Source organism: Mastomys coucha, unplaced genomic scaffold (genome assembly GCF_008632895.1).
Source record: "Mastomys coucha isolate ucsf_1 unplaced genomic scaffold, UCSF_Mcou_1 pScaffold7, whole genome shotgun sequence".
NCBI lineage: Eukaryota > Metazoa > Chordata > Mammalia > Rodentia > Muridae > Mastomys > Mastomys coucha.
The window spans coordinates 40,101,053-40,121,391 of NW_022196913.1; the positions used below are offsets into that span (position 1 = coordinate 40,101,053).

The following is a 20,339-nucleotide window of genomic DNA, read 5'->3' on the forward strand; positions in this document are numbered from 1 at the left end:
TGTCAGAGTAGCCTCTTCAGTATTCTGCTGTAAGAAAAAGTGTATTGTTCAGTTTCTCTGTAAATAGCAGGGTAGTTTGTTTCACGAACATGGCTTCCTGCTGAGCTGTCACTGCCTTTGTGGTCAGTATTCTGTTCACGTTTAAATCGAGATGGTTTTGTATTAGACTCAACTGTCTGTCCCTTTCTTGTCAAACTCATTTGAAGTTGGTCTTCTTGCGTTTCTCCAGGAGAGGGGTCATCGAGGGTTTCTGAAGCCACAGCTCTAGAGTGCCCTCTCCTGTCCTCAGCAACCACTTGAAAAGGTGCCCTGGTGTTGAGGAGCCCAGGGTCTGTCTGTCATTCTCCCCCTTCCCTGCTCCTGTTCTTTCTGCCCTGGCTGCTTGCTGTCCCCAGCAATGTTTGAGTAGTGACAAATTCTCCAGGAGCCTGTAAGCCTTAGGCTACGGCAGCCAGTCTACCTGCAAAAGTCCCTTGTACAGTCTCACCTACTGGTGGGTGTCAGTATACAGACAGCCCTAGAGGTCTCAACTGCTGATGCTGGCTTCATCCGCCATGCTGGGGTACTTCTGTCTCCTCTTCTGCCTGCACAGATCCCATGCAGTGTGCCTTACTTAGCTTGTACTCATTTTCCCTGCCTCGGGAGCGAGCACTCTGTAGTGTGGTTCCATTTGGCTGATGTCTGAGGAGTTTTGATTCTATTGGAAGAGCAGGGAGATGAAAACTGCCTTCGCTCTCACCCATCTCTGCCTCCTGGAGGTAAACAGGTTGGATCCTGCTTTGAAGGTTGGAATGAAGGCAAGATCTGCCATATAACCAAGACTGAGAAGTAGGTCTGTTTCATGCCCATTCCCAGTGTGTCCCTTGACCTGGGGCCTTTCCTGCCTGAAGGGACTTTGATCTGACCTCCCATCTCACCAGTCCTGTGTCCCAACTCTATATCACAGGCACCAGTGGCTTTGGGGGGAATAACTGCCTTGATTTTTTTTAAAAAACTTTTTCATCTTTATATTTCTGAGAACACCCCTTCTTGACAATTGAGAATGATGGTTGTTTTGTAGCATATAAAAAGTTTTCTTTCTTTCCATCTATCTATCTATCTATCTATCTATCTATCTATCTATCTATCTATCTATCTATCTATCTATCTATCTGTCCTTATTTCTGTCTGTCTGTCTTTCTCCTTTCTCTCTTTCTCTCTCTTTCTCTCTTTCTCTCTTTCTCTCTTTCTCTCTCTCTCTCTCTCTCTCTCTCTCTCTCTCTCTCTCTCTCTCTCTCTTTCTTTTTTTCTTTTGGAATTATGTAGCCCTGGCTGTCTAGGAATTCACAATGAACCAGGCTGGCCTCAGACGTCCACCTGCCTATGCCTCCCACTGGAGTGCTGAGATTAAAGGTGTGTGTCACTGCAGCCACCACCACCACCACCCAGCTTAAGAGGCCAGCTGTCCGTCTGGCTGGCTGGCTGGCTGGCTGGCTGGCTGGCTTCCTCCCTCCCTCCCTCTCTCCCTCCCTTCCCTCCATCCTTCCTTTTTCCTTTAAAGATTATCTATTTATTATGTATACATTATTCTGCCTGCATATATTCCTGCAGTCCAGAAATGGACATCAAATCCCGTTACAGAAAGTTGTGAGCACCATGTGGTTGCTGGGAACTGAACTGTGCTCTCAACCACTGAGCCATCTCTCCAGTCCTTAAGAGGCTTTCTTGTTTGTTTGTTTGTTTGAGTCTCACTATGTAACCCTAGCTGGCCTGGAACTTTCTATAATCAAACTATAAACCAGATTGGCCTCAAACTCAGAAATTCACCTGCCTCTTCATGCAACACCACACCTGGCTTTAGAAGGTATTTTATTCAACTATGGGTTTATTTATTGTTCTAGAAATGATGTCTTATTTACCACATTAGAGAAAATGAAAACTTTAGAAAGTTGTTCCTCCCACCCCTACCCATGACTTACCTCTCTCAAGACTCAGTCACTTCCTCTGCTGTTTTAAAGCTTGGATTTTGAAGTGCCATAGTGCTCTGTGTATATCCTTAAGCTTGCTACCTGCTCCTTAGGGTACCAGTGCTAAGCCATTTTTTTTTTTTACTAGAATTGGGCTTGTAAGTCATGTATGTGTCATTATGTGACTATAGGTAGAGAAAAGGTGCAACACCAGACTTCCAAAGTTCAGGTTTTGCCCACACTGCAGACAAGAGGGAGATCACAGAAGAAAAGCCCTGAGCAGCAACAACCACCCTCCAGCTCTGCACAGCCAAGGGTGCTGGCACTGGGAAGGAGAGAAAGAATGGGGTGACCAAACACAAGAACTAACCTCGCACACCCTGGTGAGGAAGCTGTTAATTACCCCCTTTAGGGTTGAAGAGGATCTACATCTGTCTAAAGACATTCCAGATCACAGTCATTCCCACTTGTCCCACCCTCTGTGACACCAGTGACTGTCCTGGCCTCTCTTGTCCCAAGTGCTATAAACAATTAAAATAACCTTTCCTGGGTTTCTAGACAGTTTTTCAGACTTGACTATTGTACAAACTGATGGTTATAGTATGTGAGTGTGTGCGTGTGTCTATGTGTCCGTGTCTGTCCTTGTATAGTCTACCCCATGGCTGGTGATAGATGCCTGAAGGTATTTGAGAAAAATGTCCTTCAGTGGTAGATGCCTGAGGAGTAAACATGTGTAAACTCATGGCTTAAATGAAAACACAAAATTGGCTAATTGTGTAGAACTATTGGCCCACTTAACACTAGTGTGTGTCTCATTTCTAAATGTCGGTCCAAGGTTATATTTGTTTCAAATATAGAAAAATATAGAGCCAATAGTTAACAATGAATTTTGTTAAATAAAAGTTTGAGTCAAAATTCAAATCCCTCCCCCAAAAGAGAACTAGACACTATATCTGAACAATAATAATATATTTGAACTGCTATGGTCTTAAGCACATTAAGAATGGCTAACCAGTAATTAGTTTTCCCCTGCTAAATGTAAAAAAATGCTTTATTTTTAGATACTTTAAAAAACAAACATAACTAGTATTACTCTTTTTAATATGATTTTATTACATTACACTTCATCTTGTGTGCATGTGTGCAGTGATGCAGGAGGATCACATATAAGGTCAGTTTAGGCTACATGGCAGAAGGAGACAGGCTAAGAGCCATATGTTATATAGAGCAGTGGGGTTCTTAACCTGTGGGTTGTGACCCTTGGTGGGAGAGATTGAACGACCCTTTCATAAGAATTACCTAAGACCATCAGGAAACACAGCCATTTATATTATGATTCATAGCAGTAGCAAAATTACAGTTACAAAGTAGAAACAAATAATTTCATGGTTAGGGATTACCACAAGTGTTAGGAAGGTTGAGAACCGCTGCTCTAGAGGCAGGACCTATGTGAAGGACAGCTCTCACGGAGTCCACTGCATTTAGCATGTCTGGAGAGCTCTGGGAAAGCACATCCCTGCTGCTCCAGCCTGCATCTTTTGTTATGCATCTCTAGCAAACCCCTGTGGAAGGCCAATTCCTTCTAAAAATATAGTAGACCTAAAGTTAGGGACAATCTACAAAATAAGTGTAAAACATTCTTCAAAAACCCAGGCAGAGGTCATGATAAAAAAGACAGGAATTGCCCCAGATAGCGAAAAGAAACAGAAGGAACACATGATAGATCACAGAACCAAAAAGCACATTAAAGGGGAAATGGTGACGTTTGAGTAAAATCTACATAAAGTACTCCAGTGAAGATTCAGGTTTGAGTGACTGCTATGACTATGGGCAATGGTAAAATGCAGAAAGTTTGGTGGTGACATGGTATTTGAGAATGCTACCATTTTTGCAACGTTTTTTTTTGTCAAGACAGCTGGCAAAGGATATTTGTGAATTTATCTATGAAATGTCTGTCCCAGAAGGAGATTAGAGTAGGCAGTGGGCAAGATTGTTCTCACAGCTGTGGGCAGCATTGTTCTGTCCGAGGGTCTATTTGGGGCAGAAGGGCAGAGCAGAGTGAATTCTTGCTCCCCGAATAAGTGGAAATTATAGGAGACAGTAGATCCCAGAGCCACCAGAATTAGAATCTTGACTCTCTAAGGTGTCTCACGATGTTTCTCCTTAGACATTAGGTAGTAACTTTAGTGTTCCTTGGCAGATTTTTGCCTGTAATAATCATTTCTGTTGATTATATATTCTCTTTGTTTCTTCCCCATTTGTTAGATGGGGTTCTGACCCTTCTCTGTATGTGCTAGTCAGTCCATCTGTCCATCCATGGGTAGATACCCATCCGTGTGTGTATATAAATGTAAATTATTTTAATTATTTGTGTTACAACCTAGTACTCTTCAGTTATTCAGTTCCAGTTTTGGTCCCTGCCCCCTCCAATTTGGTTCTTATTTGCCTCATCATCCACCCAACCCTGCCCCCACCTCTATTTTCAGCCTCTCAGGAATGCTGAAGGCTCATCTTGGACTTGCTCTGAAGGCCTGCTCTAGAGCCAACAATTTCCTGAGGATCTTTACTACTCCCTGGTTTTGGAGAATGATATTTAGAACCCCAGTTCAGGGAGCAGGGAGTGCTAGATGCTACTGAGGTGTTACTGTTTCTCAACAACCACCCATAGGATAGAACTGTGGAGTGCATGCGTGCCTGCTTGCCTGCCTGCCTGCCTGTCTGTCTGTCTGCGTGTGCACGACGTGAGTGCGCATGGGTGTGCATGTGTGCGCCCACACCCACATACAGACATTTTGATTGGGTTCTTCTCATGTACTCCATAACCCAGCCCAACAGTGTTCTTTCTAACTTTCCTTAACTTGGTTGGATGTCTTTCTGTCAGTGACATGCCAGGCTCCCGTTAGCCGTACTGCTTCTCTCATTCGCTCGGTTCTTGTTCGAGTTTGTCAACCCATATTCTTAAGAGGAACAACTGTATTAACTAGATCAAGTTTTAATGAATGATAGCCCATGGACCAAATCCAGTCTGCTTCCTGGTGTTGTAGACAGATTTTTGGAATAGAGCTTGCCCATCTGTTTGTGTTTGTCTACGGTAGCTTTTAGTACAATGATCAAGTCACATTCTTTTAGAGAGTGGATGGTCTGTAAAACTGAAAATATTTGCTCTCTCACAGAGTGAGCTTGCTAACTGTTGAACTCTTCTGAGAATAGATTTTTATACGAAAGTCTGTCTTTAGCTTTACTGTGTGAAGATAATGTTTTCCAGTTTCCTCCTCTTCTGCTTCCTTCAATGTGGTGATTGTACTCATTTGTACAATTGAGCACACACCCTACTCCTTGTATTTACATTGTAGGGCTTCCCACAGTTGATTAGAATTAAATATTTTGGCTAAGTTGTGAAACCTTATAAAAAGGTATACTAGATTCAGTGCCTCCCTTCTCCTGCCCCTTCCTCCTGTCATTCTGCCAGTGTCTCCACTTAGTCCATCCATTGCTCTCATTCCCTGCGGGTGCCCAGTCTTCTTGTATGTCTTGTACAGATCAGCCAATACATGTATATGTTGTGTATGTATCTGCTTGGCATTGCTGTCGTGAGCAGCGGATGGTAGCTTGTATCCTTTGGCTAGTTGCTGTTGTCGAGTCTGTCTTGGAAGTCACTCAGTTCTCAGTGATCATCCTTGCAACTCAGAACTCTCTGATTGTTCAGCTTCCTTCCTAGACACGGCATTTAGAAAGTCTTGTCGTGTTCCACGGTTAAACAGTACTGGAGTGAAAAACTGTGTGCGCGTGTGCAGTCTTATACTGTTGGGGCATGTCTCCAAGATTTGTTCCTAAGTGAGATCGCTGGGAGAAAATGTAAATGCAAGTGTAAATTGCATGGTGTCAGATTTGTCTACAAAGGGGTGGGCCGCTGGAGTTCAGCTTGTCACCCGGTGTTGGGCCTGTTTCTATAACATACTTCACCTCAGTTTTTCTTCCATGTCCTTCCCTTGTCATTTTTAAGTGTTTTCTGTTGGGTACTTTTATACTTGTTGTTATTGCTTCTTTTGGATAATGAATTGCTTGCCTCACATTTTTTTATATTTTATATTTTTTCCGTTTATTATCAGCTCTTACATTCTTGAACTTTTAAGAGTTCTTTGCATGGTCAGATACTTCTTGATGATTTTTCTTGCTCATATTTTCTTCATGATGACTTTTTTAAAAAGGTGGGTTTTTTAAGATAGGATCTTATGTAGCCAGGCTGGCTTTCGGCACCTGGTCTCCTGGTCCTCCTGCCTCTGCCTCCTGGATGCAGTTGTCACATTATACCTGTTTCCTTTGTTAGTTTTGCCTTCCTACCTCCTCCCCTTGTCTCCATGAGAGTGGCCCAAACCATGTTTCTCTGTCGCCTGTTTACACACACTTCCTCCTGTGTGCATGATGCCTTCCATCCCCCACTGAGCAAGACTCAGCTCTAAGGGCAGTTCCCAAATGATTTCCCAACTAGAAAAAAAGTAAGGGCCTCTAATTAACATCTTGGAAGGTGCTACTTTTAAAAGTCGTTTGATATGCACGTACTCTGTAATGACTGCCCGTGATCACATAGCCTGTACCACTTAATAACAAGTCTCAGATTTAGTCAGTTCCCGTGTCTGTATGTAGTGATGAACTATTTGGACCCGAGACTTGAATTTCATGAATTCATTCCACCCAGCATACAATAAAGCCTGTACATTCCAGTGCCAACTTGAGTGATATCCTAGTTCATGTGGGCTATAATAATTAAGTGGCATCAGCTGAGTGGCTTATGAAGAGCAGAAATTTATTGCTTCATAGAACTATGGGCTAGAATTCTAAGTTCTGGGCACCAGCAGGCTTGGTGTCCTGAGCACCTGCTCTGATTCATAGATGATGCCCTTTTACTGTGACCTCAGATGTGGAAGGGGCTAGGCACTTCTCAGGGGTCTCCATAGTGATGGCAGGAAGTCTTTCACAGGGGTGGAACTTCCCGACCTAATTTCTTCTTAGAAATTAATTAGAAATTAATTTCTTATTATGAAGGCCCCACCTTCTAATGCTATCATATTCGGGATTAAGTTTCATTGTGGTATTTTGGTAGGCAACATTCTCACTACAGTAAGTGGCCATTCATGCCCATTCAGTTGCTGCTGGAGGCTCTCTTTGTACCTAGTGAATTGAAAGGGGAGCAAGTGCTTGCCATTTATGGCTGGTCACCCACAGAGACCATAATGGGAACTAGTTATGATTCAGGTTTAGGTGCCCTCACTCAAGGGCCAACCTTGAAGGCTTCTTATAGTTGGCATTATCGAAGGGACATTCCTGCAAGCTCATGAGCCCTCAAGAAGGATTCCTTCTAGGGATAATTAGAGTATGACAGGGATAAAGCAGAAGCTATGCAAAAACATTGTGTTACTTACTGTATTGCTTTCTTCCTTGCTATGACCATCTTATTATGATCAAATACATGACAGACAATGCAATAAAGGAAGGGTTTATTTTGGCTCACATTTCAGAGGGCAGGGGGCATAGTGGAGAAATCATGGTGGAAGGATTCTAGAAGTCAAGAGAGCTGTGTGCTGGTGCTCAGCTTACACACACAGTCTTCTCATTCCTTCAGGTTCATTTTATTTTGTTATGTGTGTGGGGTGTCTGTCTGTTTGTGTGTGCACATGCATGTAGATACCCACAGCAGCCAAAAAAGGGTGTCATATCTGGAGTTGGAGTTCAGTTCCTAACAACCAAATCAGGTGGCTCACAACAGTAACTCCATTCTGGAGCCCCGTCATAGCCGCCTGGGTTGTTTCCTTGGTGTTTTCTAAGTCCCATCAAATGGACAAGATGAACTGTTACACATTCTACTATGGCAGGAATAATAGGTAAAACAGAAGCAAAAACTTGGTGGAAATAATTTGAATGAAAACAGAGCATTTGACTTATTGGTGGTTTGTTGTTGTTGTTTTCTTTTTAAAGTACCTCTGCAGTCATTGCAGTTTGTTAGCGTAAACATGGATTGATCCCCTTTCAACCATTCTCTTCTGGTCCTGTGTTTGATTCTTGGTAGAGGAGCAGTGCTGGCCAGCATTCATTGACCTGACCCTCTTTGTACTTCTGACTGTTATGACAGTCTTAGATTTAAGAAACTATATTTTCAAGTTTTCTGGGTTTTAAAAGACGGGCTTTTAATTATACAAGCACTCAATTACATTATTCTTGGAATATAAAACGTAAATAAGCCTGACTCCTCTTTTGGCTCTTGCCAATGACCTCATGTTCCTTCCAGACAGCTCCCCACTTGAGTCACTGTTGGTCTCCTGTGGAATTGTCAAGCAAACTTCCTGTAGAGTATCATTTCTCATTGCAGTTTAATTGCCACTCAGTTTTGTTTCATCTAATTTATTAAGTTCAACATTTGTTTCAGTTTTCCAATAAACAGTTCCTTCAGAAATCATTTCAATGTCAGTAGAGCATGTGTGCTGTATGGGATGACCCATGGAAGTGACAAGATGTAGTCTCGGGTGTGCCCCAGACCTATTGAATCAGAACACGTGTGTTAGCATGCTTGGAAGGCACGGTATTCATACATAGAAAGTGCTCAGTTTGTTAAAGTACGAGGAATTATGCTCCATCCAAGAACCTGTATTGAAAAGGGTGGGAGGAGCAAAGTAGAACATGACGCATGCCTGTAATTCTGTTTCTGGTGGTCTCGGGTTCACTGTCAGACAGCTTAGCCTTCAGAGTTCAGGCCCACTGAGAGACCTTATCTCCAAAAGAGGAAAAGTAGACAGACCGCTGAGAACTGTTAGAAACAATGAGTAAATCATTTTGGTATTGAAGAAACAACAAAGGAGGCAAAAGTTTCTTGGCCAAGTAATTCTTTTTGTAAAAAGTGTCCCAGAACCTAACCCAGTCTAGGAGCCACCAGGGCCAACATAGCTTCCTTTTTTAAATTGCTGACATAGGTAATGACTTTTGTCTCTTCCCATTGGTGGCAGCTCTGATTCACAACATGATGGGGTTGGTTAGTTGGGGAATGTTCAAGAAGTGAGTCCTTGCAGGGGAGTGCTAGGTGTTTACCAACTAACAGCCAAGGTTGTTATGGCTACAGTGTACTTGGATATGATCACGCATGTGCACATGCAAAGGGTCTAATATTGCGGCTTTCCTATCAGCCAGATGCTCTTCATGTTACTGTGGGTAGACTGCGTCATCCTTTCCTTATTATTGCCTGACTTTCCTTCAGTGGCCTGTCCCCCTTCCTTCCTTTTTTTCCCTCCCCCATCTTTTTCTTTTTCCTCTTAGAGGTCCAGGGTGGCAGGGTAAACTCCCAGGGTGAATCAGGTTAAAGGTAGAGATGGAAGTGTATGTATTAAACGGCCTGCCAGTTGCCTGCTTGCCTAAGTGTGGGATCAGTTTGAGTGTTAAGTTTGTCTTCTGTGGTTGTGGTTGTATGTTCCTTAATTGTGTATAAGATGGGCTTAATTACTACAACTTTGTAAGTTTTCATCTCAAATTGGTGAGCTCTCCGCCTGCTATTATAAAAGTTCTTTTGGCTTTTCAGGAAACCTCGTGTTCTCATATAGAGATGCTGAGTCTACTCTGCTGGGTTCTGTGGGACCTTCTGGGGTTTTCATGGTAGAAAATTGCACTGAATTTCTGCATCATTTTGACTGAACAGTCTTGTTTGACTAGTGAGTCCCATACTTAGACACAGATGGTGTGTCTCTGAACTTGTTTTTAAGCCCTTTGATGTTTTGTAGCTAAGTACATATGTACATATACTTGCAAGTGTATATGTTGTGCTTTAATCTACTTTTTGTTAGCACCTTCTTCTTTAGAATTTTATATCCAATGCATTTGGTTGTCTGCTATGCTAGGGATTTCCAGGAAGGGCTGTTCAGATAGGCTTGGTAGATACCGTTGCAGATTTCATGTAGGTACTGGGAGTGTTCCAGGATTTCACCATTGAGTGTCTTCCACAGGTCTGGAGGATTCTCTTATGTCCACACTTGCTGGTGAGGAGTTTGTTACTGCCTTTGAGACAGATGAGCAGGTTTGACTTTGAAGACACGCTTTTGCAGCTCCTTGCTTGCTATTATATCCTCTTAAATATCTAACATTAAGCTGGTCATAGATTTCCTAGAACTGCATCTCTCAGTTGTGTGGGATGCTTGTACACTGAGGCACCTTTGGTTTTTTTTTTTTTTTTTTTTTTTTTTTTTTTTTTTTTTTTTTTTTTTTTTTTTTTTTTTTTTTTTTGTTTTGTTTTTCTCATTGTACTGTGCTGTTTGTTTAGGAAGTTGAGCTTTCTGCTGGAATGAGACTACTTGTGGTTGTGTTCAGGTCTTTCTGCACCATTCTGGTTATTACACTCTTACTGCTAGTCTCTCTGTTTTGGGAAAATTTGCCCAGAGTTTCTTTCTCAGACTCACAGTAAACAGATTTGTTGACATATTTTGTGTTTCGAGTAAAACTGTACATTCCAGTTATTTTTAACTTCTACATTCTAGCAAACTATAGAGAATAAAATGTTTCCTAAAAATATTGGACTGACTTTTATGAAGCATTTATTTTATAAACAACTGCTTTTATATTTAGTTGATTTTTTTTTAAAAGACGTATAATATTTACATGTGTATTAACTGCTTGCCTGCATGTATGGGTTGTACACCGCATGTGTACCTGGTACTCTTGAAGGTCAGAAAAGGGCATTGTATTCCCTGAAACTGGAGTTATGGATGGTCTACCATGTGATTGCTAGGAACTAAACCAGGCCCTGTCTTCTGAAAGAAGACCAAGTACTTTAACCACTGAGCTCTCTCCTCAGCCCTGGAATGACTTGTAAGTCACTGACTTGCACTTACTACAGCAGTAGTTCTCAGCCTTCCTAATGCTACTACCTCTTAATACAATTCCTCATGTCATGGTGATCCCTCATCATAAAATTATTTCATTGCTATTTTATAACTAATTTTGCTACTGTTAGGAATCATCATGTAAATATCTGCGCTTTATGATGGTTTTAGGCGACCCTTGTTAACCAAAGCTAGGACTAGAGATCGCTCTGGCTGATGTGCCAGCTGCCAATCCTGTCAGCTTGAAGGAGCTCATGCAGAGTCATAAATAGGATCCTAAGTAATGGTGTTTTCTCCTAATGAAGGCAGAGTGACGGTAGTAGTGTAGTAAATGTTCCCTTGGACTGTGGATCACAACATTGGTTTCATCTCTGTGGTGACTTGGAGTTTCTCTCTACTCCAAAGTCGTGTGGTATGCTGCATGTGTGCATACATGCATGCATGTGTGCGTGTGTGCATGTGTACTCTGCATACCATCCTAGCATGGTGATGCAGATTATACACCGATTGCACACCTCTCTTTTTTCTGTGTTGTTTATGGTGGTTGATCCTCAGAACACAAAGATGAACAGATCATCTTGGAAAGCAGCCCTAACCTTGGAGAGATCTGGGTTTCCCATGAGGGGACCATAAGTGCTCCTCCAGCAGGGAGATAGCCATGCATATTCTGAGCAGCTGTAGTGAATCTTTGTAGCATTTCAGTGTGACTCTAAAGTGGTTACTGAGAAGATCCGTATTTACTCTTGTAGGGCCAAAAAAAGACGTTAAAGTTTCTTAAAAAAATAAAGTTTCACCAAGAGGTGGCTCTAAAGCTGGACGTCTTGTTCTAACCTTAGCACGTTAGTGTTGTTGGTGCTGTTTATCAGGCTCCGTATTAGTAGCCAACTAAACCAGGCTATGCCATGAGCTTTCCCCAGTGAATTCTGTTCTTTCAGGATCTTCAGGATCCTAGTCCACCTTTTCTGGTGTCTTAGTAAATAAAATAACCCTACACTCACCATACTAGACACTCCCTTGAGCAGCGTTCTGTTCTGTTGTTGCCCAGATGAAGTCGTGGTGGTCAAGGGGAAACTTGCTGTTTTCAGGCAGCTTTTGCATGCCTAGCTGTTGACAGGCAGGAACAGCAGGTGGCACCCTCTAGTGGTAGAGTTTTAAATATCAACCCTTAAGGTCCTGCCTAGGACTGTCCTCATTACCACTGCCACTGCCACTCCTGCCTGTCAGAACAGCTCTGCCTCTGCCATCTGTCAGTGACCCCTAGTTCCCTCTCTTTGAGATGTCACTACTGGTCCCAGCTCTGCCTCTTTCAGTTTTTAGTAGCTGGTTGTTCCTGGATAGCTGACTTTGCTCAGCTTGACTCTACCTCTTCAGAGTAAGAAGAAGGAGTAGGAGCTATTGGAAGTAGTTGTGGCTGGAGCTGCACTTTGAGAAGTTAGAGCAAGCAGCTGCAATCTTCCTGCAGTGTCCCCAAGGTGTCTTTGAGATAATTTAAATAGAAGGTACTGCTTGACTGACAGTCCTGTCCTCAAGGGAACCAGAACAAATGAATCACACCTGTCAGTTAGAGTCCAGTTGTCCCGCCCACTGACATGTTTTGCTTAGATATACACAGGGAGGTAAGCATCATAAGGAGTGCTTACAGTAAGCATTTATTAATATTAGTACTGATTTTTTTAAAAAACAATTTAACAGTATGTAACACCAGCCACTTGTTAGTGGGAAATGGATCTATGTGTTTCGGTTCCTCATAAGAAGAGACATGATAGACACCGTCACGGGAAGTTGTATGAGGGTAGACAGGGTCAGCATGCTGGGTGAGTGCATTTGGGAAGTGGTTCAAAATGGTGTCCGCAGGTGTTTCAGGTATCCTGCAACCATAAAAACATAGTAGGTGGTGAGATACAGTGCCTTGCCTACAATGGGCTGAATGCTGTAGTAACAAGGCGTCTAAAGTCCAACAAATCCAAGGTTTTGCTTCACACCCAGAGTGAAATCTAGAGAGTCAGAATGCTCCTGAGTCTTACTCTGTTCTTGGCACACACATTCTTGGATGTTAATAGCAGTGGGGTCAGCTTTTTTTGTATATTCTGGTGGTGCACTAAATTATTGCTCTTAATGATGTAAGGTAAAATCCCATCTCACCTCACCACTATTAACCTCGCTCTCTCACCTCTCCACCCTAGTGACTGCCAAACCCTCATGATCCAAGCAGCGGGTCAGAGATGTAATACAAACTAGAGGGCAGGGGTTGCTGTCACCGGATGGGGATTCTTTAAAATACTTTCCATATGGTATTAAAATGTGTGGTTTAGAAAATGTAATACATATTTCTTTGTGAGTAAAATGCATTTACAGTGCCCATTGCAAAATCACAGTCATACCATGGTCTAACTTACTTTTGATTGAGCCATAACCTAAATTTCATTTGTTGCAACATCTTGTTTGCCACCTGTATTCATTACTTTTCTATTGCTGTGATGAAATACCATGACCAAAAGCAATTTAGGAAGGACATTTATTTTGGCTTATGGTTCCAGATGGAAAATCTGTACTAGTTACTTTTCTATTGCTGAGATAAAACACCACGACCAAGGCAGCTTATAGAAGAAAGCATGTAATTAATTGGGCTTATGGTTTTAAAGGATTAGAGCCCATGATGACTTGGTGACAAACAGACAGAGAGCTCACATCTTGGTCTACAAGCAGGAAGTCCAAAGCATACTAGAATGGTGTGAGTCTTTTGAAACTAAAGTCCAGTGAAATCTCCTCCAATAAGGCCACACCTCCTAATCCTTCCCAAACATACATACATACATACATACATACATACATACATACATACATATGTACATACATAGATACATCAAAGCCTGTCCCCAGTGACATACTTCCCTCATGTTTCCATATCCTCCTCAAACAGTGCTGCCAACTGGGGATCGAAGGCTCTAAGATAAAAGCCTGGCTAGACACTTTGATTCAAACTACACGACCACTTTTAGTGTTTCCTTATTTAAAAATATGAATCAACTTCTTATTATTTCTCCTTTTAAAAATAAACTCTAGAATTAGAGTGGAGTAATAGAATATCACTCAACAGAAATAAATGTCTAAAATGCATGAAGAGGCAAGGCTCATTTCACTGAAATATAAGTGGCATTCATTGATTAAAGACTAACTTTTTGTTAGGTAACATGTGCCCCCCCCCCACACACAAAATACAAAAGGGGACCAGCCCTCTTTTTTTAAGTTACCAGATTTAATACTTAACTAAGTTCACATTGGTTTTGAGGACTTCAGAATCATGGGGTTGATATTAGCCTGTAGTCTTTCTGTCAGGGAGGCCATGCTCTGCTCCATGGCCATTGGCTTCATCAAAGACCATGAGGTGACATAGGCAGCAAGCCATAACAGAGCCAGTGCCAGGGGCGCCTCACCCAGCACACCAAATTCCTGCGGGTCTTGATCTGGAATTTGTGCTCTGAAACTTCTCAAGGTGTCCCAGGACAAACGTGCACTCAGGTTCATCAAGAAGGCAGTGGATGGTAATTACATCTGTGCCAAGAGGAAGCAGAAGGAACTGAGGACTTCATGCTAGAAGTCATGAGGAAGGTGGTAGCCAAGAACAACTAATACCTCTTCCCTCAATACTATGCAGCACAGTTAAAAACAACAACAAAAACAACACTGTTGGTCTATCCTCTAGACTACCGGCTCTCAACCTTCCCAATACTGAAGCCATTTAATACAGCTCTTCATGGTGTGATAACCCCCATCCGTAGAATTCTTTTGTTGCTGCTTCATAGCTGTGATTTTGCTACTGTTATGAATGTGGATATCTGATATGCAACCTCTACGAAAGGGGTGCTCAATCCCTAAAGGAATCACAACCTACAGGTTGAGAACCTGGGCTAGATTCTTATTGCTGCCATTCAGTATGGAAAATGAACCATTGTTTTCTATCTGCTAAGCTTTCCTTACAGTTGGCAAAAATGTTTCCTGTCTTAAGTTATGTAGACAGCAGAGAGCTCACCTCCACAGACTGTTATCAGGGTGCGTATGTGGGTCTGACCCCAGAGCTCTGCCTGTGCTTACAAGGGGGTTTATTGTGCTCCTGAGGTCACCCCCTTTGACAGGTGCTTTGAACAAACACCACTGGAGAATGCCGTCATGATTGAAGCCCAGCTAGACATGGGCATTCTGTCCATCCTAGTTTGTAAACAGGGATTAGATTTTGTAAGTACATAGTAGTACTCATATCTGCTAGACTATTTTGCCTTTATGACGTTCTAGTCAATATTTTATCTGTGGTGGGGGTCAACAGAAGTGCTGGTGTTTTCCCCACCAGATTGTCCCTGATTAGAAGGCATGGATGCTCAGGCTAATTAGCTGTTTTGGAGTCTTGATTGGTCATGTGCAGTGTAGCCACATGTCTTTGTTTCTGTTGGTAAAATATATGTAATACAAAATATTATACCAATTGAGCATTTTAAGCCTACAGTTCTTTAACACTGATCATCATCACAAAGTTCATTCACAATCTCTTAATCTTGGATACACTTCCAAACAGCTTTGAGGCGATCATGCAGCAGTCCCCCACGCTCTTCCTCCATCCATGGGAATCCCTAGCATATGTTATGTTTCAGTGAATTTGTGTATGCCGGGTAGTTGATGCCAGTGGGATTATATGTACAGTATTTGTTCATTGTCCACCTTTCTCCTGCTTTTTCCACATGTTTTCAAGGTTCACCTGTGTTGTATGTATTAGAATCTTAGGTCTGGGCATCATTATTCTGTTGTGTACATATACATTTGATCTGTTTACTGTAATGGACTTGTTGGGTTTTTTGTGTTTTCTCTATTACAAGTAGTACTACTGTGACCATTAACAAATGGTCACAAATTCATGTTTTTAGTAATTTTCCATGTCATTGGGTTGGTCATTGTTGTGTCATATGACAAGAATTTGTGTGGAACTACCAAACAGTTTTACTTATCTGCATTCACAATAGCAACACTCATCAGCATTTACTTTCAGTTTTTTATTATAATAATAATATAGTTTTCAAGATATATAATATTACATACATTTACATAATATAAATATATATTTATATATTATAGTTGTCCTAATCAGTGTAAAATGGTCTCTCATTGTGGTTTTGATTTGCGTTTAAGGACAGGCATTTCTATTTATGCAAAAGGACATTTTGATTTTAATAGTTATTGCATCCAATTTGCATCACTTTCAATAGTATTCATGGCCAGTTGAGAGAATACTGACTTTTGTGTGTTAATGGAGTGTTCTATAACTTCACCGAATTCATTAGCCCTAATAGCTTTCCTGTGAATTATTTAGAATCTTGTATGCATAAAATCCTATCATTATATGAATAAATAGTGATTGCTTTGCCTGTAACCCTCAGTATAGTGTTCAGGGTGCTGAAAGCAAGCATTCTTGAAAACTTCAGCTTCCAGAGTTAAACTGTGAGCTATAGACATTTCACAAATAAACCTGTTGATGTTCCTTTTTGTTTGAATTGGAAGTATTTTGTTTTTTGATTTAATATTGCATTATTTCAGTGTCTTTTGGGGTGGGAGGAAGATTAAGACAGGGTCTCACTATGTAGCCTAGTCTGCTGTTACAGGGTTTGACTATCCTGGAACTCGCCATATAGACCAAGCATGCCTCAAACTTTAGGAGATCCACCTGCCTCTGCCTCACTCTCTGCCTCTGTCTGTCTCCCTTGTGCTGAAATTAAAGGCATGTGCAACCACATCCCAGCACTATCAGTATCTTTCCTAAACTGGTTGAAATGATCTTGTGATTTCTTCCTTCATATCCTTGCATGTAATATGTTCCCTGATTCTCCCCTCCCCCATAGGGTTTCTCTATGTAGTCCTGGCTGTCCTGGAACTCAACTTCTGCAGCAGGATGGCATCAAACTCAGATCCACCTGCCTCTGCCTCCCTGGTGCTGAGATTAAAGGTGTGTGCCACCACTGCCTGGCTCACTTTTAAGCATCAAACCAGCTTTATATTGCTGGTCATGGTGAATAATGTTGTCAGTATTGCATAGGATATTAATCCTATTAGTACTGTCAGTTATATTTTATGATTCTCTGTGTGAAAACATTTGCTGAAGTATGTATGAACTGCCTCAGTGAATACTGGAGCTTTGTCATCATTCATGATGTGCTTAGGTGAGGAAATTTTAGTTACCTGACAAATGTTTATTTTAGCTGAAGTACATTGTAGCAATACATTGCCTCATTCCTCTCTTTCATACAAAGATCAGAGAGTAGAAGCAGTAGTAGATTCCATTTCTAACACTGGCTCCTAACTTTGGTCTGATGGTAGAGCAATCTTAGACATGGCACTTACAATTCCAAGACCGTTCTTTTGTAAAATGAATACAGTATTCCAAGGCTCTAGGATTTTACATTTATATTCTATGTTTACTGTACTATCAGTGTTTTAGAATTTAATACTTCAGTATTGTTAGTAACCTCATAAAATAAGCAATGTGAATGTTAAGAATTGACTTCAAAGTTAAAGTTTTAATAATTCAATTAAATATTTAATTTAATATTAACTTTCCAGTGAGGTGTGATGGGATATATCCTTAATCCCAGCACTTGGAAGATAGAAGCAGGTGGATCTCTTTGAATTTGAGGCCAACCTGGTCTAGGTAGAGTTTTAGGCTAGTCAGATCCTGTCTAACAACAACAAAAAAGTACAGAAGAAAACAAAAGCCTATTAATTCCCCTTTGTCTTAATATCTTTAGGTTGTTAGTGACTTCATAAAATCAGCAATGTGAACAAGAATTGACTTCAGAATTGATATGTGGTTAGTTTCAGAATTAACGGATAACAGGTGGTTGTGAGCCTCCTGCCGTAGCTGCTGGAAACTGCAGAGGTCTTTTGCAAGAGCCTACACTTAAGGACTAAGCCATCTCTCCAGCCACCAGAATGTTTTTTATTTTGATCAGTTTTACTTCCCAAATCTGGAACTTGTTACTCGTAAGGCTTAATATTTCTGTGCTGGCCACAGATGCCACCTGTGACTACAAAAGTAGCAATGAGTTCTCCAGACCCACTGTGGGGTAATGATCTGTGTGTGCTTTCAGAGTTCCACCTTCCTAAAGGAATTGGGATTTTAAACCAATTAAGGTTCTCGTTTGCTCCACTTGACTGTCTTCCTCTGGTTTTAAAAGTTTTCTCCCCCAGGGTCTGGAGACTGGCTGTTCTGCTCCCCTTTTAGATGTGCCACTTGTCTTTCTGTGTCACTGCCAAGCACACTGTCACTCTTGCACATGATCCCGATGAAGGTTTTCGTATTATAATTGCTGTTGTTTGGTTAGTATTGTTTTGTTTTTGTCTTAGACAAGCTCTTTCTGTGTCATCCAGGGCTTGAGCGTTAGACCAAATGCCAGGATTACATGTATGTTCCACCATGCCTGGCAGATACTGACACTGCTCATTAAAATGTTTTTTAATATGTTAGCAGTAGGAGAAAAGTGGGAATTTAAATGTAATGTAGAGAGAAACGGGTTGTAACCAATATCACACAAGGAAAAGGCAGCAAGGGACATATGACTTGGGGTTTGTCCCTTTGTATGCTGTTCATCAGTGTGCCTGAAAGATGAGAAGGTGGTAGCATATGGATACCTCTGTCTGTCTGTCTGTCAGTCTGTCTATCTGTCTCTCTGAGGGAGTGTGTGTTTGTGTGTGTGTGTGTGTGTGTGTGTGTGTGTGTGTGTGTGTGTGTATAGACTGAACAGGCAATGAACAGGCAATGAACTCAGTAGCAGTTTACTGTGGAAGCCTCTGAACAAGAGGACCAGTGGTACAGTTCCCATCCAAGGCTGAGATGTAGTAGCTCCATGGAGAGTGGATGGTAAGAGTCTACATTGAGAGATAAAGAAGCTAGAGCCAGTGCCCATGCAACATCAGATGTACTCTGGAAGAATGGATTAATCCATTCCTGTGTGTGGTGCCCTACTAGAGATGTGACATGTGTGTATTGTCCTGAATATACTAAGAGAGCTGTTTTTCTCAGGGGTGAAGTGTGTGTCCTTGGGGTGGAGTTGTAGGGTGTGCTGCAGACGTGTGTTAGTTACTCCCACATCTTTGTAATTGATGATAAAAGAATGAGGCAGGGATGATGTCTGTCTGATCCATTCTCCCCTGTGATCCCAGTTTGTAAGTAGCTGAAACTCCCTTACTGAAGGAGGAAGAGTATAGGCAAGGTAGGTAATATGAAGCTGTGGTCATAAGGAGCATTGACCAGTACTAGCCACTGTACGGTATTCAGTACTTTATAAAGTAGTTGTGTTAGATGGTTTCGCCCAGTGCCACATTCTTACCACACTGGTGGCAGATAAAGTTAACTATGTTGTGAATAAGTTAGAGGTGTTACATACAACATCCAGTGGGTTTGTTAGGGTGTAACCTCATGGATGAAGACATCCATTACAGTGGACATATGCAGTGCGTATGTAGTGTTCTTATGGGCACCACAATAGTGCTTCATCCCCATAAACCTACTGCAAGTTAAAAATCATTTAATACCCGATAATTGCATCACTTGTACAGTGGAGAGAAATTACAGGGCAAATCATTAGAAGCTGGAAGCTTACTTTATCATTTAGATGGAAGCCTCTGAGAGCAGAAAGTGCTAAGAATGTAAGTTACATGCTCTCCCAAAATGCATTTTGATCTGTGTTGGCTTTTATTGCATTGCTAGACATAAAATGAGCCTATTTGGGAAATTATTGTACAATAACCAAGGAAATATCTATAAAGTTAAGTAATTGTTCACATTAGGAGTCTGGTTGTCCTTACATCTGTTCATTGCCTTGCTGTGTGTCCAGTGGATCCCAGGCTGCTCTGTGGCTTTGTGCCCTTGGTTCTCTTGAAGTTAGGTGTCTGTATGCTTCCAGTCAGTACATGTGAAGTTGGTGGCATCTTGAGTTTCTTTTCCACATCTCACACTTTACTGTTTTGGGGAAAAAATAATTTCTTGATAGGTAGTATGTGCAAAGTAATTTCTACAAAAGAGAATTTTTTTTTTTTTGGTATATATTTGTTTTAATTGCAGTATGGCCTGTTTCAGCAAAAATATTTTCATGAGAACTGTTTTTTTAAACCTCCATTTAGAATACCTTTGTTCAACAGATAATTTAACAAGACAAAACGTTGTCAAATAAATTGCCACTTTCATCCTTTCAAATGGTTAGCTATATTTAGATGCTGTAAAATTTAGACTTTCTCCAATTAAAAATAGGAGCTCAAAAATGTTCTTTCCCACAGCTCTTAATGTTTCAAAGTAACTCCATCTTTTAGGGACTTTAAAATTCATTTCTTCAGTTCGTTATTTGGTTTTATGTTTATTTCACTGTTTACTTGTAAACTCTGATTTCAGTAATTGGCATTTGCCAAAGGCTTCAAAAAGTACAAGTAAGGTGCGCGTGTGTGTGCATGCGTGTGTGCATGTGTGTGTGCGTGCGTGTGTGCATGTGTGCGTGTGTGTGTGCAT

At 41.3% G+C, this 20,339-nt stretch overlaps 1 protein-coding gene and 1 long non-coding RNA gene across 8 annotated transcripts in view; one reads left to right on the plus strand and one right to left on the minus strand.

Moving 5' to 3' along the window:
* Cdyl (chromodomain Y like) overlaps nt 1–20,339 on the plus strand; it is a 204,267-nt gene that overhangs the window by 98,356 nt on the left and 85,572 nt on the right. The gene's annotated exons all lie outside the window — the stretch shown is intronic.
* The window catches only part of LOC116081953, a 29,885-nt gene continuing 23,581 nt past the window's right edge, over nt 14,036–20,339 (minus strand). For 2 of the 3 annotated variants that reach the window (XR_004115115.1, XR_004115113.1), the window contains exon 4: nt 19,510–19,799. This is a non-coding gene — a long non-coding RNA (uncharacterized LOC116081953). Of the gene's footprint in view, nt 14,354–19,509; nt 19,800–20,339 lie in introns of those variants that run through there. The other variant, XR_004115114.1, reaches the window with a different exon arrangement.